This window comes from Psammomys obesus, unplaced genomic scaffold (assembly GCF_907164565.1).
Source record: "Psammomys obesus unplaced genomic scaffold, mPsaObe1.curated_primary_1811, whole genome shotgun sequence".
NCBI classification, from domain to species: domain Eukaryota; kingdom Metazoa; phylum Chordata; class Mammalia; order Rodentia; family Muridae; genus Psammomys; species Psammomys obesus.
The window spans coordinates 19,025,102-19,035,674 of NW_026585797.1; the positions used below are offsets into that span (position 1 = coordinate 19,025,102).

The 10,573-nt window shown below is 44.4% G+C and overlaps 1 pseudogene; it reads left to right on the top strand.

Annotated features, from left to right (window-relative positions):
- Positions 1-1,290: 1,290 nt before the first annotated feature.
- On the top strand, positions 1,291-9,789 carry LOC129670681 (zymogen granule membrane protein 16-like; annotated as a pseudogene).
- The last annotated feature ends 784 nt before the right edge of the window (positions 9,790-10,573 follow it).

Below are 10,573 nucleotides of genomic sequence, written 5' to 3' on the forward strand. Positions count from 1 at the left end.
AGGCCACTTAGGACAGAGAGAACCTTCTGCCAGGCCTCTCGGCTTACACTTTCTTTTGCTTGTTTTTCTTTTGAGGCCGCTTCTCACACCACAGCCCAACCTTGACCTTAAACTCAAGATCCTCCTGCCGGTGCCTCCCAAATGTCTCACTTACAGGGGTGAGCCGTGCCACCTGGCTAGATGCTCTTTAGATTACACCAGCTGCTTGCCCACCCAGTTGTCCTTCAGTCAGTGAGGTTTAGCTCGCTTATTCTGCCTATCCTGAAATATGTCACTGTGCCTGGAGTGGACCTCACCTTGCCGAACTCTAGGTGTGGTTGTGCTGACGAAGGCCTTGCCTGACACCTGATGCTGAGAGCTTAATCTTATCTGTTTTGGGAGTGAAGTTTACAAACGATAAAGAACGGTGGGAGGGCTTGGGTCTGATATAAAAGATCTGGAAATTTGGGGGGAGGGTTATTTTTGTATCTGAAACTGCCAGGTAAGGAGTTTGGGGGAGGGATTAAATCTATCCCAGAGAAGAGAATTCTTGGACTGTGTCAGGGGTGAGTTGAGCATTGACACCCGAGTCTCAGCTAGTTCCAGGGCACAGAGATTTCTGGTTTCAGTTAAAGGAATGAGGACACTGAAGATGGAAGAGACAGCTTTGGCTGGTGAAGGAAGCATTGTGACTGAAGAGTAGGTGCTTGGGTCTAATGTCTTGGGCATGTACCCATGTCTGCAACCTCTCAGCCAATTCCCACTGAACTACTTGCGCACTGGTGTAGGCACAGCCTCTCCTGTCACCCTTTTCACTGTCCCTGGCAACACAGAGGACCTCTAAATATGTTGGACCCCACTCCAACATAGGATGAGGGTAGAGAGTTAACCATACTTCAGCAACCTCAGCAACCAGGCTAACCTCTCCCAGGCAAGTTTTGCTCCGATTCTTCATTCAGTGAGCGTGATCATCTCCATGCTTTAGAAAGGAGCCTTACTTCCTCTTCTGAGGACTTGCCAGCTTTGTGCCAGGGTGGAATGAATCCAGACAGAAAGTTAGGATTGGTCTGGAGAAGGCATGTTAGCTACGGCCATTCCAGAGGGGTCAGGGACTGGAAAGGCCGTCTCAGAAAGGAGCAAGACTGTCAGTGGACAGTCTTCCTCTGAAGCTCAAGACTGCATCTGCTAGATAGGAGTGGAAGAATTAGAAAGCCTAGCTCTCCATGCTAGGCCAGGGATGCTCAGGCAAACAAAGCGTAGGTAGAAACTGAGATGCTTTCTCCCGTCCCTTCTTCACACTGCAGCTTCAGAATGTTGACCATCACTCTCCTAGCCTTTCTTTGTGTCTCAGCCTCTGCCGACGATGGTAAGTGAGGTGCCTGGAAATGGGAGCCTGGGAAGATGCCACCTGCAATACTGTTAGTCAAGGCTTTTAGACCCTGGCTTGGAGTGTTTTAGGAACAGAGAGGGGAGGGGAGCAGCTAGGCTCCTGGGATATTTCTCCCTGTAACTCCTTTTCTCCCTCAGATCAGGCCAGGTCCTCCTCTGATAACGGAGAATATGGAGGTACTGATGGAAAGCCATTCTCTCATTCTGTCAACCAGTTGGAAGGCCCCATCACTGCCATACGTGTCAGAGCCGACAAAAGCTACATTACAGGGTAAAGCTCTTCAAGTCTCTGTGCTCTATTGAGAATTCTACTAAATTGGATTTTCATTTACTTTGGATCATGACTCTTTAAACCAACAAGTCACAGGTAACGCATGAGCTGATAAAATATTGGAGGACCTAGATTCCGGGTCTGTTTTGGGTGTTTTTGGTTTTTTTTTTTTTTAAATCTTTTATTTATTTTTTATTAATTACACTTTATTCATTTTGTATCCCCCCATAAGCCCCTCCCTCCTCCCCTGCCAATCCCCCCCTCCCTCCCCTTTCTGCATGCATGCCACTCCCCAAGTCCACTGATAGGGGAGGTCCTCCTCTCCTTCTTTCTGATCTTAGTCTATCAGTTCTCATCAAAAGTGGCTGCATTGTCCTCTACTGTGGCCTGGTAAGGCTGCTCCCCCCTCAGGGGGAAGTGATCAACGAGCAGGCCAATCAGATTATGTCAGAGGCAGTCCCTCTTCCCATTACTATGGAACCCACTTGGACACTGAACTGCCATGGGCTACACCTGTGCAGGGGTTCCAGGTCATCTCCACAAATAGTCCTTGGTTGGAGTATGAGTCTCTGGGAAGTTCCCTGTGTTCAAATTATCTTGTTCTGTTGCTCTGCTTGTGGAATTCCCGTTCCCTCCAGCTCTTACTATTTCCCACTTCTTACATAAAATTCCATTCACTCTGCCCATCAGTTGGCCATCAGGCTCAGCATCTGCTTTGACAGTCTATACTGCAGAAGCTTTCAGAGGCCCTCTGTGGCAGGTTTCAAGGTTGTTTCCTGTTTTCTTCTGGCTTTCAGAGGCCCTCTGTAGCGGGTTCCGAGGTTGTTTCCTATTTTCGTTTTCTTCTGATGTACATCCTCTTTGCCTTTCAGGATGGGGATTGAACATTTTAGTTAGGGTCCTCTCTTTTGCTTAGTTTGTTTAGATGTACAGCTTTTAGTGGGTTTATTCTATATTGTATGTTTATATGAGTGAGTATATACCGTGAGTGTCTTTTTGCTTCTGGGTCAACTCACTCAGGATGATCCTTTCCAGGTCCCACCATTTACCTGCAAATTTCATGATTTCCTTATTTTTCATTGCTGAGTAATACTCCATTGTATAGATGTACCACAGTTTCTGCATCCATTCTTCAGTTGAGGGGCATCTGGGTTGTTTCCAGCTTCTGGCTATTACAAATAAAGCTGCTACAAACATGGTTGAACAAATGTCCTTGTTGTGTACTTGCGCCTCTTTTGGGTATATGCCTAGGAGTGGTATGACTGGATCTTGAGGAAGCGCTATTCCTAGTTGTCTGAGAAAGCGCCAGATTGATTTCCAGAGTGGTTGTACCAGTTTACATTCCCACCAGCAGTGGAGAAGGGTTCCCCTTTCTCCACAACCTCTCCAGCATGTGTTGTCCCTTGAGATTTTCATCTTGGCCATTCTGATGGGTGTAAGGTGAAATCTCAGGGTTGTTTTGATTTGCATTTCCCTAATGGCTGATGAGGTTGAGCATTTCTTTAAGTGCTTCTCTGCCATTCGATATTCCTCTGCAGAGAATTCTCTCTTTAGCTCTGTTCCCCATTTTTTAAGTGGATTACTTGGTTTGTTGCTTTTCAGCTTGTTTAGTTCTTTATATATATTGGATATGAGTCCTCTGTCAGATAGAGGGTTGGTGATGATTCTTTCCCAATCTGTAGGCAGTCGCTTTGTTTTGATGACGGTGTCCTTTGCTTTACAGAAGCTTTTCAATTTCATGAGGTCCCATTTATTGATTGTTGCTCTTAGAGCCTGTGCTGTTGGTGTTCTGTTCAGGAAGTTTTCTCCTGTACCAATGAGTTCTAGGGTATTCCCCACTTTTTTTTCTAGCCGATTTAATGTGTCTGGTTTTATGTTGAGGTCTTTGATCCACTTGGACTTCAGTTTTGTGCAGGGTGATAAGTATGGATCTATTTGCATTTTTCTACATGTAGACATCCAGTTGGACCAGCACCATTTGTTAAAGATGCTATCTTTTTTCCATTGTATGGTTTTGGCATCTTTGTCAAAAATCAGGTGTCCGTAAGTGTGTGGGTTTATTTCTGGGTCTTCTGTTCGATTCCATTGATCCACCATTCTGTTTCTATGCCAGTACCATGCAGTTTTTATAACTGTTGTTCTATAGTACAGCTTGAGATCAGGGATGGAGATACCTCCAGAAGATCTTTTATTGTAGAGGATTGTTTTAGCAATTCTCGGTTTCTTGTTATTCCATACGAAGTTGAGAATTTTTCTTTCCAGGTCTGTAAAGAATTGTGTTGGCAATTTGATGGGAATTGCATTAAATCTGTAGATTGCTTTTGGTAAGATGGCCATTTTTACTATGTTAATCCTGCCAAGCCATGAGCATGGGAGATCTTTCCATCTTCTCATATCTTCCTCTAATTCTTTCTTCAGAGACTTGAAATTTTTTTCATACAAGTCTTTGACTTCCTTGGTTAGGGTTACGCCAAGGTACTTTATGTCATTTGTGGCTATTGTGAATGGTGTTGTTTCTCTAATTTCTTTCTCAGCCCTTTTGTCTTTTGTATACAGGAGTGCTACTGATTTTTTTGAGTTAATTTTATATCCGGCCACTTTGCTGAAGGTGTTTATCAGCTGTAGGAGTTCCCTGGTAGAGTTTTTGGGGTCACTCATATATACTATCATATCATCTGCAAATAGTGATAATTTGACTTCTTCCTTTCCCATCTGTATCCCCTTGATCTCCTTCGACTGTCTTATTGCTCTAGCAAGGACTTCCAGCACTATGTTGAAGAGATATGGAGACAGTGGGCAGCCTTGTCTTGTCCCTGATTTCAGTGGGATTGCTTTAAGTTTCTCTCCGTTCAGTTTGATGTTGGCTATAGGCTTGCTGTATATCGCCTTTACTATGTTTAGATATGTGCCTTGTATCCCTGAACTCTCCAGTACTTTAAACATGAATGGATGTTGGATTTTGTCAAATGCTTTTTCAGCATCTAAGGAGATTATCATGTGGTTTTTTTCTTTCAGTTTGTTAATATGGTGGATCACATTGATGGATTTCCGTATATTGAACCACCCCTGCATACCTGGGATGAAGTCTACTTGGTCATAGTGGATAATATCTTTGATGTGTTCTTGGATCCGGTTTGCAAGTATTTTGTTAAGTATTTTTGCATCAATGTTCATAAGGGAGATTGGCCTGAAATTCTCTTTCTTTGTTGAGTCTTTGTGAGGTTTAGGTACCAAGGTGATTGTGGCTTCATAGAATGAGTTTGGTAATGTTCCTTCTGTTTCTATTTTGTGGAATAGTTTGAAGAGAATTGGAGTTAGCTCTTCTTTGAAGGTCTGGTAGAATTCTGCACTGAAGCCATCTGGTCCTGGGCTTTTTTTGGATGGGAGACTTTTGATGACTGCTTCTATTTCTTTGGGGGATATAGGACTATTTAGTTGATTTACCTGGTCCTGATTCAGCTTTGGTGAGTCAAATCGATCAAGAAAATTGTCCATTTCATTTAGATTTTCAAATTTTGTGGCATATAGACTTTTGAAGTAAGTCCTAATGATTGTTTGGATTTCCTCAGTGTCTGTAGTTATGTCCCCCTTTTCATTTCTGATTTTGTTGATTTGGGTGGTGTCTCTCTGCCTTTTAGTTAGCTTGGCTAAGGGTTTGTCTATCTTGTTGATTTTCTCAAAAAACCAGCTCTTGGTTTCATTGATTCTTTGAATTGTTTTATTTGTTTCTAATTGATTGATTTCAGCCCTGAGTTTGATTATTTCCAGCCGTCTACTCCTTTTTGGTGTGTCTGCTTCTTCTTTTTCTAGGGTTTTTAAGTGGGCCATTAAGTTGCTTGAATGAGCTGTCTCGAATTTCTTCTTGAAGGCACTTAGTGCTATGAACTTTCCTCTTAGCACTGCTTTCATTGTGTCCCACAAGTTAGGGTATGTTGTGTCTTCATTTTCATTGAGTTCTAGAAAGGCTTTAATTTCTTTCTTTATTTCTTCCCTGACCCAGCTGTCATTTAGTAACAAGTTGTTCAGTTTCCATGAGTGTGTAGGCTTTTTGCTATTTCTGTTGTTGTTGAAGTCCAGCTTTATTCCATGGTGATCAGACAGGATACAAGGGATTATTTCAGTCTTCTTGTATCTGTTGAGGCTTGCTTTGTGACCAACTATATGGTCTATTTTGGAGAAGGTTCCATGAGGTGCTGAGAAGAAGGTAAATTCTTTTGTGTTTGGGTGTAAAGTTCTGTAGATGTCTGTGAGGTCCATTTGATTCATGACCTCTGTCAGAGATATTGTTTCTTTGTTTAATTTCTGTTTTGTTGACCTGTCCTTTGTTGAGAGTGGGGTGTTGAAGTCTCCCACTATTAATGTGTGGGGATCTATATGTGGTTTAAATTTTATCAATGTTTCTTTTACATATGTGGGTGCTCTTGTATTTGGGGCATAGATGTTCAGGATTGTGATGTCTTCCTGGTGGAATTTTCCCTTGATGAGTATGAAGTGTCCTTCCTCATCTCTTTTTATTAATTTTGGTTGAAAGTCTATTTTATCAGATATTAGAATGGCTTCTCCTGCTTGTTTCTTGGGTCCATTTGCTTGGAAAGTCATCTTCCAACCTTTTACCTCAGGTAATGTCTATCTTTGTGTCTTAGGTGTGTTTCTTGTATGCAACAGATTGCTGGGTTTTGTTTACGTATCCATTCTGTTAATCTGTGTCTTTTTACTGGAGAGTTGAGTCCATTGATGTTGAGAGAGATTAATGACCAGTGGCTGTTAGATCCTTTGATTTTGATGTTGGCTGTGTTCATAAGTTTGTGTGCTTGGTTGCTTTTTGTTTTGCTGTAGTAAGGTTAATTATTTCCTGTGTTTTCTTGACAGAAGCTAATTTTCTTGGGTTGTATTTTCCCTTCCAGTGTCTTCTGTAATGCTGGAATTGTGTGTAGGTATTGTTGAAATTTGTTTTTGTCATTGAATATCTTGTTTTCTCCGTCTATGAGGACTGAGAGTTTTGCAGGGTATAGTAGCCTGGGTTGACATCTGTGTTCTCTTAGGGTCTGCATGATATCTGTCCAGGCCCTTCTGGCTTTCATAGTTTCTGTTGAAAAGTCAGGTGTGATTCTAATGGGTTTGCCATTATATGTTACTTGGCCTTTTTCCCTTGCAGCTTTTAGTATTTTTTCTTTGTTCTGTATACTTCCTGTTTTGATTATTATGTGGCGGGAGGATTTTCTTTTCTGGTCAAATTTGTTGGGTGTTCTGTAGGCCTCATGTATCCTTATTGGCTTCTCCTTTAACTTGGGGAAATTTTCTTCAATGATTTTGTTGAAAATATTTTCTGGGCCTTGGAGAAGGGAGTCTTCTTTTTCCTCTATTCCTATTATTCTTAGGTTTTGTCTTTTCATATTGTCTTGGATTTCTTGGACGGTCTATGTCAGGAATTTTTTGGATTTAACATTTTCTTTGACAGATACGTCGATTTCTTCCATTGTATCTTCTACACCTGAGATTCTTTCTTCCATTTCTTATATTCTGTTGGTTATGCTTACCTCTGTAGTTCCTGTTTTCTTCCCTAAATTTTTCCTCTCCATTATTTCCTCCATTTGTGTTTTCTTTAATTTTTCTAGTTCTATCTTCAGGTCTTGAGTTGTTTTGTTTACTTCCTTCACCTGTCTGCTTGTATTTTCCTCTTTTTCTTTTAGTTCCTTCAACTCTGTCTCTTTGATTTCTTTCAGTGATTTAATTATTTCTTCTCTGAAGGCCACAAGCTGTTTGGCTGCATCTTCCCGTATTTCTTCACGGATGGCCCTAATTTGCTTGTCTTTATCTTCCTCCATTTCTTTACGGATAGCCATGATCTGTTTGGTTTTATCTTCCTCTAATTCTTTACGTATTTTATCTGTTTCCTCTATTATTCTCTTCATCAACATAGATGTAAGGTCATCTTCTTGATTTTCTATTATGCTGCATTGTTCAGGGCTGTTCGCCCCTGGATGGCTGGGTTCTGGAGATGCCATATTGCTCTGTCTTTTGTTGGTTGAGCCTTTACGCTGACCTCTACCCATTGGGCTGATTTAGGTGTTGGCTGTTAGTTTCTGTGCTTCATGGAGTCCGGAGGTAGGGAGTATCCCCTTGGCCGGAAGATGATTTTTCCTGAAGGAGTCCTTCTCTGCTTTTTGGTTATGGTCACTGTATGGCCAGTGTTTCTCCGGAGTTGCCACTGCTCACCTCAGGTTTATAGCCCTGAGTAGTAGCTGTGGTCTATGTTAGGCAGGGGGGGATCTCCTCTTACCCATAAAATTTCTCAAGACAGCTACCCCACTGCTGGGTTTCTTGTTATAAATTTAGTGTGCTGCTGCTCACTAAATTTCCATGTACAGTCCTCTTGAAGAAACTGCTGATTCCCTAGCTATGGGGTTTTCTACCAACAGGGAAACTCAGTCTGTTATCCTGGGGCGCACAGTTCTGTCTGAGAAAGTGGGAGGTGCACTCAGCAAGTCTCTGGGCCAAAGGCTGATTGCTCTGCTCTGGACCTGGAGAATGTGCACCTAGGTTGAGTTGGCGCCTGGGGGTACTGCTCTGGTCTGGAGGCTGGGTGCCTCACTCTGGACCAGAAGCTGTGTGTCTCTGTCTGGGATGGCGGCTGTAGGCACCACTCTGGTCCAGACGCTGTGCAGCCCCCCTGAAGGATCTGGGATTCCTACAGTTTTGGCAGTCCAGCCAGGGACAACTGGCCGATCCCTGGCACAGTATCTGAGGGCTGCTGTAATGGCTCTTCGGCTCCTGCAGGTCCGAGGATGCAGCTGTGTGTCCCAGTGCCCCAGGGGAACTCAACAATGGCGGCAGAGCACAGCACTTCTGCCTGCACTAGAGTCTGCGTGAGTCCAGGAAGTGTTTTGGTGCTGGGTGTCCTAAGTGTTAGAGCTGCTGACCCCCTCCGCTGGGGGTTTCCTCCTGCCAGAGACACGCAGTCTGGTGTCCTGGTGCCCTGGTGCCCACAGTTCTATCTGAGGCGGCGAATCACGCGCGCAGGCAGGGCTCTGTGCAGGCGCCTTTGTCCCTCCCGGCTCTGGGTCCGGGCTGGCTCCTGGGGCACCCGCGGAACCCGAGTCTTTTCCAGGGGATGTCTGGGTAACCTGGGGTCGGTCCCAATTGTTTCCTGCTCCGTGGGGTTATCTCTCGACTGGGAAATCCAGTCTATGGTGTTGTGGGCCCACAGTTCAGTCTGGGACCGTGACCAGATCGCACTGGCGGGTAGCTCTGGGCTGGCGACCAAGCGCCTGGCGGAACGGGGATCTCTTCCGCGGTTTAGCCGGGTGAGTTAAAGCTGATTGAATCCCCCACCGTGGGGTATCCTCTCACCTGAGAAACACAACCACTTGTGTTTTATGGCCGCGAGTTCTGATTGCTGGTCACTGTGCCAATCCTGCTGTGCTGCTCCTCAGAATGAGAGTCCTCCCGGCGCTGCCATCTTGCCCCGCCTGTTTTTGGTTTTTTGTTTTGTTTTGTTTTGTTTTGTTTTGTCTTCCCCTCCCAGTTCCTCCAATATGCAGGATGTTGGAAAGTCAGGGAATCCTAAACTCTCAGGGGTCTCAAACCGACCACGTTGATTTAAGTCTCTTTTCAGCACTTCGGTCCAGAAGCACTATGCTTGTTGCCTCTTCTGAGACAGTTCTTTCTGTTCGTATTGTTCTTTGTTCCTCACTCAGCATTTATGTCCCTTGGGTGGGGAGTGTAGCAAGGGGTCTGTCTTCTCTGCTATGTCTTTGAGAGTCTCAGAGTAGAGAGCTGAGGTCCTGAAATCTGATACCACTGTTCAGCGTTTCCCTTCCTTCACCCTCTGCCCCCAGTCTCCAGGCACGCAGTGGCTAGTCGTGGAGTGACTATGTAGGTGGCAAACACGGAGACCTGAAAGAGATCTCTCTGTACCCTGGGGAATTCGTGACTAAGATATCTGGCAAACACGACGATTATCTAAGGAAGCTGGTCTTCTTGACCGAGGCCGCCTGCTGTCTTTTGGAAGAGACACAGGCACAAGTTTTAGCGCTGCTCCCTCGCACCCCAACATGGTCCTTCAGTTCATCAGTGGCCGAGCTGATGACTCCATCAGAGCCATTGGCCTGCACTGGGGTATCAACCCTGGGAGTCAGGACAGCCAGTGAGCACTCAGCTTCTTGTCTTCCAAGGGACACCGTGAGAACCGCCTTGTCACCAACCCCTATGTGAACAGCCTAACAAACACACATGACTAAACGCAAACACGGTGTGTCATTTGTCTCCTACTTCCGACAGAAACACATAGCCCTGATCGCCAACTCTCTGTGGATGTTCATCTGGGAAAAGTGGGACGCTGAAGAACAGCACTCCCTGGCTTGCTTCTGTACTTTGTAACTGGAGATGATAAAATAATGGCTACAGTTCTATTCAAGGACAGCTTTCTGACAGTGCTCATGCACAGGAGCCCAGAAGCTAGGGGAAAGCAATTGGGTTATCCTCTCCCAAACCCAGGCACTCCACTCTCCAGCTCTCCTTCCTGCTGGCCCTTCCATTGAGGAGATGCTTCTTTGCCTGAGGCATATCACCTCACTCTTTTGACCTTAGGCCATTTGTACATGGCGGGCCTGGGCCACTATCCTTTGTTCTCTCCTAGAATCCACCCAACTCCTGATATTTAGCCTAATTTGGTGCCAATGGATGATGTTCTCTTATGTTAGCTCGCTTCCTCCCAACTTTATAAACTCTTAAGTGCCGATGTCCTTGCTCAGATATCTGAGAACTGGGACTTCTTGGTGAGCCTCCACATTCTGATGTGAAACTATACTATATATTATACTAAAAAATACTGTACTAAATAAATAGTATATACTAAATACTATACTAAACACAACACTATACGAAAAAAAAAGCCATTCAAAGTGGGGCATGGTGGTTCAGACTTGTAATTCT